Below are 6,000 nucleotides of genomic sequence, written 5' to 3'. Positions count from 1 at the left end.
TATTTTGTGGGTTATTACCTCCACCAATGGCGTTTTCAGTGTTGCCTGTCAAATGAGATTTTGAAATTAAATTTTGCACACCATAGAGAGGTGTGTTTTGAATGGTGAAAAAAAACACCAAGTATATAAAATGAAGTTTCAAAAACATGAAAAATCAAGCCTTTCTCTCGGCTCTCAAATGCTATAGGAGTGTCTGCTGAAGGTGCTGAAACCACACCCCACGACCTTTATAAATGGATTCTACTTCGACTTCTACTTGCTTAGGAACAAATCTTTGAATTCACTTTACAAGCTCTTTAAATAACGAACAGCAACATTTGGGCAAGATTAGACACACATCAATCAACATTTTGCCTTCTTTTCTGGGTCATCAGCCAAGGAAGAATTCCAGAGTGAATCCAGAAAATTGCTTAATTGATTTTCGTTGAGGCATTGCAATTTATTTCATTGAATGATGCATGAATGTCCAGGGTACTCAAATATGCTTCACATACAGTAGGTGCGAACACATTTTACCCCCCTCCCACACACACACACACACACACACTATTTCTTCATCTTTTAATAGTTATAACAATCCCTGATGTTAACAGACACTTTTAGAGAGATACAATCTTGACCCACAGCTCATGACCATAGGTGAGAATAGGAACATAGATCGACCGGTAAATTGAGAGCTTCGCCTTTCGGCTGAGCTCCTTCTTCACCACGACAGACCGATACAGGGTCCGCATCACAGCAGACGCTGCACCGATCCGCCTGTCGATCTCCCGTTCCATCTTACCCTCACTCGTGAACAAGACCCCAAGATACTTGAACTCCTCCACTTGGGGCAGAATCCCATCCCCCACCCGGAGAGGGCACGCCACCCTTTTCCGATTGAGGACCATTGCCTCAGATTTTGAGGTGCTGATCTTCATTCCGACTGTTTCACACTCGGCTGCGAACCGCTCCAGCGAGAGTTGGAGATCGCGGCTTGAAGAAGCCAACAGTACCGCATCATCTGCAAATAGCAGAGATGCAATACTGAGGCCACCAAACCGGACCCCCTCGACACCTCGGCTGCGCCTAGAAATTCTGTCCATAAAGGATATGAACAGAATCGGTGACAAAGGGCAGGCTTGGCGGAGTCCAACCCCCACAGGAAACGAATCCGACTTACTGCCGGCAATGCGGACCAAACTCTGACATCGGTGGTACAGGGACCGGACAGCCCTTATCACGGGGCTCGGTACCCCGTACTCCCGAAGCACTCCCCACAGAACTCCCAGAGGGACACGGTCGAACGCCTTCTCCAGTCCACAAAACACATATAGACTGGTTGGGCAAACTCCAATGCACCCTCGAGGACCCTGCTGAGGGTGTAGAGCTGGTCCACTGTTCCACGGCCGGGACGAAAACCACATTGCTCCTCCTGAATCCGGGATTCGACCTTCCGTCGGACCCTCCTCTCCAGCACCCCTGAATAGACCTTGCCGGGGAGGCTGAGGAGTGTGATCCCTCTGTAATTGGAGCACACCCTTCTTAAAAAGGGGGACCACCACCCCGGTCTGCCAATCCAGAGGCACTGTCCCCGATGTCCACGCGATGTTGTAGAGACGTGTCAACCATGACAGCCCCTCAACATCCAGAGCCTTTATGAACTCCGGGCGGATCTCATCCACCCCTGGGGCTTTGCCACCAAGGAGCTTTTTGACTACCTCGGTTACTTCGACCCCAGAGGTAGGAGAGCCCACCTCAGAGTCTCCAGGCTCTGCTTCCTCAGTGGAAGGCGTGTCGGTGGAATCGAGGAGGTCTTCGAAGTACTCCCAATCACACCTCTCCAGGTCTCACTGTCATTGCCCACGTGAGCATTGAAGTCCCCCAGCAGAACGATGGAGTCCCCAGGTGGAGCGCCCTCCAGCACACCCTCCAAGGACTCCAAAAAGGGTGGGTACTCTGCACTGCCGTTTGGTGCATAAGCACAAACAACAGTCAGGACCCGTCCCCCCCACCCTCAGGCGGAGGGAGGCTACCCTCTCGTCCACTGGGGTAAACCCCAATGTACAGGCGCCAAGCCGGGGGGCAATAAGTATGCCCACACCTGCTCGGCGCCTCTCACCCTGGGCAACTCCAGAGTGGAAGAGTGTCCAACCCCTCTCGAGAGGACTGGGACCAGAACTATATCTAGTCGGAACCTCTCAGCCTCACACACCAGCTCAGGCTCCTTCCCTGCCAGAGAGGTGACATTCCATGTCCCAAGAGCTAGTTTTTGTTGCCGGGGATCGGACCGCCAAGGTCCCTGTCTACTGCTCACACGGCTCCCATCTAACCATCCGTTTTCAATAACGGTCATCCGCATTAATCTAATTAATCTAGCCTATCCACGCTGACTTAATACCTATAAAAACATAATCATTCACACTCATTCACACTTGAAAAGCTTCAGTCTTCAGTGAGCCTAACATGCCTGTTTTTGGAATGTGGGAGGAAATTGGCGTACCCGCAGAAAAGCCATGTAAGCATGGTGCGAACATGCAAACTCCACACAATAAGGCCTGAGCCAAAATTCAAACCCTTCGAGCAGGGGTCACCAATCTCTTTAAAACTGAGAGCTATTTCTTGGGGACTGATTAATGTGAAGGGCTATCAGCTTGATACACATTTCTGATATAACAAATGTACTCAAATTACAATTCGATATTCATTCATATGAAGACAGATCCTATTTATGATTTCTCATAAAATAATGAAATGAAATGAAATATGATAAATATCAATATACAACACTTTATTTATTTTTTTTATAAAGTTCTACCAGTGTTCACATTTTCAAATGATAATTCTACAACATTCCTAGAAAATCCCAATGTCACATCACTGGTAAGCTACTTTCAGAATGTGGGCTATTCATGTGGTCTTTGGGGGCTACCTGGTACCCACGGGTTGGTTACCCCTGCCTTAGAGCAGTGTTATCAACTATAAGCATAACATTGTGAATTTATATTTTGAAAAACAACATGAAATATTTTGGGCATTGGAACGTTTTAAAATTAATCTCCCAACACAACATCTTCAACAACTCAATCATTTTGGACTGAAATTCTTTATGAAAATCAGGTTCAAGGGTTACACTATGGATCTCTTTTGCCACTCAGTGGCGAATCCAAGTTACTGCAACGAGTGACTTTTGGATAGAGTCACCTTGCGTGACTGCAGCATCATCAAGCCCTGTGGCTTCCAGAGCACAAATAGCAAACTAGGCAGCTTTCTTGACAGTTGCCTCATGCATTTGCATGAACTAGCAGGCAGGACGACTCATTTCACATTTTAAGGCACCCTCCAGCTGATATGGCTTTTATTTTATTTATTTTTGTTGTTGTTGTTTTAACACTACAGGCGGTTGTCACTCTGCGCAGTAATGGTCCCACACACTTTATAGACTTGAGTGAAAAGCACAAAGGTTCACATTGTTAAGAAAATGTACTCTACATTCATCGCAAAAAAGCTCTGCTTTAAGGTCATAATTATTCCGCTCCAAGGCTGACATAATGACCACACAAGTGACTATTAGCATGATTGCATTTCAACAGATTCATGACCTCCAACTGGCAATTTCTTTAATCGCACCACAAACGTTGCTGATAGGAACTTGGAGTGTTGTTTTGAAAAGTTTATGTGGTGCTCAGGAGAGAGTTCCTTATGGTTTTGAATTATTTTTGTTGTTGTTGTTGTTGGTTTTTTTGGGTTTGAACTATTTAGTTCAACATTTGGATGCTAAAAAGATACAGGTTTAAAGATAAGCATGATACAATATTACATTGATTGATAACTTGAATTCTGAATACCCCTTCTTAATGGTTTTTTTTAAGGTACAAGCCTTCGCTTGGTGTATTTTTTTTTTTTGCTTTGTTAGTCACAATATGACCCAAGTGAAGTGACCTAAAAAAAAAAAAAAAAAAGCAATTAAGGTACGGTAATACCCTAGCACAGGTTAGCGACACACCAAAGGGCATTATGACTTGTACACAAATTCAGGTTATATCACGTCGCAGGAACAGTGCAATATCTGACATAACAGACTTACCTTTGAGTTGGAAAATAGTGTTATTTTGATAGGCATTCATCAGAAATTTTATCAATTGGGGTGTAAACACAACTTCCAGCAGCACTTAAACAGACTCTCACTTTAAAAATGCCACTGGTGTTTTTATATCATAATAATCCAGACAGTAAAAGAGTTACAGCTTCTGACTGCATTTTTCATTTCCTAAAAATAAGACAAGCTGTTGATGTTGTACTTTCCTAAAAAGAAGAGATCAGTGCCAAGATATACACCTTTTTATGCATTACTTCACAGGAAGTGAAATTATCACCCGATGACAACCAACGCTTCACAGTTTACACATTTATCCTCAACTGGGCCTTATGCAACTGTGAGGTGTGTTTATGTGGGCTGTTCAAAGTATCACTGCACTAGTCTCCAACGATGAATTGCTGTTGGTCCACTAATTTCATTTTCCAGTGCTCTCATCTGTAAAATATTCACGGTGTGATTACGAATCAAGCATGCAGGTTCATAATCACGCCGTGAATATTTTTTAGATGCGCTTCATCACGGCACTTCCTCCTCCCTTCATTTAAGATAAACCCTAACGTATATCTTCCTCTACTGTCATTTATGGAATATTTAGATTACATGCATGCATAATAATTTGCGCTAATGTAATTTGTTACACATAATATTGCCTTTGTCTTGCCATACTTTCCCCAGGGGAGACAAGACTAATATCCACTGTCATAATTTCATGCTACGTCTTGAAGTGCAGATATGGGTGCTTTACCTCATCAGCAACCTTGTTTTCTTTTCTTTTTTTGGGGGTTTCTGGATTTTTTTTCCAATGCTCATCACAGCCATCCCACCCCCTCCTCCTCTACATGACCTATTTCATCTGCTGGAACGTGACAACTCCAAATGTAGAACATGCACAGCTTCTTTAATTATAGGGTTGTGTGTGCATCTACAACATAAATATAGACTCCTATAAATGCAATCAAAGAAACATTAATTCATGAGACATGTTTTGTAATCTGTGTATTGCATGCATATCCTTATTGCTCTACTTTCGTATCATTAGCCTGACTGTGAGTGCGTGTCTGTGCGTGTGTGTGTGTGTGTGTGTGTGTGTGTGGTGGGTGTGGGGGTGTGTGTGTGTGTGTGTGTGTGGCTTTAAAAGGTGGGGCCTGGTTTAGTGAGTGACGTGGGGGTCAGGGAATGAGAGTGGCTTTTGGGAGCGTTGGGTGGGCCTCACTTAGTGGAAAAAGGAGCTTGTGTATGAATTGGCTTATTCCATGTTTACGTGTATTACGGTTTCTTAAATCAAATGTTGAGAGTGCACCACTGGATTTGTTTATCCTTGACCACTTGTAGGGGCATCACAATAAGTTCTGATTGGCAGTGGTTGGCTAAATTAAATTAGCTAACATCAATACCTGGGTTGACGATCATAGACGAGCTGTTGTGCTATATTAGCTTTACCTTGAAGATGACACATTGAATATTGTTATCTTCTTAGTGTGGAATTATCTCAGACCTTGGAAAGTCTCCGTCTTTTACGAAGTCCTTTCCTCCTTCAGCTCTGCGTCATGGTGAGCCAGGAGGAAAGCTGAGCTTATTTCTCCATGGAGTAGTGCATGCGTCTTCAGTCACATTAGTCTGTGTGTGAAAATAAGTTTTGAGGCAAAGGTTCTTTTTTTTTTTTTTGTAATTGAATTATATGAGTTATTCAGTTAATCATTTCAGCCCTACTTTGACATGAACATTTTTACCTCTTTAGAATTTTTTTTTTTTCTGAAATCTCTGCTTGAATTCCAAATAGTACAACCTTGGAGGCATTTTGACTTCCATTGTGTGAGTTTTTCAAGTAAGAATCACTGGATAGAGTACAAGAGGTAATTTAAAAATGCTACAAAAGGCCGTTTTAAACAGTTCTTGTAATGGGTCTCACTTGAATGTGTTCC

This window comes from Filicampus tigris, chromosome 10 (assembly GCF_054856515.1).
Source record: "Filicampus tigris isolate MCC_2025a chromosome 10, RoL_Ftig_1.0, whole genome shotgun sequence".
Taxonomy (NCBI): domain Eukaryota; kingdom Metazoa; phylum Chordata; class Actinopteri; order Syngnathiformes; family Syngnathidae; genus Filicampus; species Filicampus tigris.
This window is presented reverse-complemented; position numbering follows the sequence as displayed.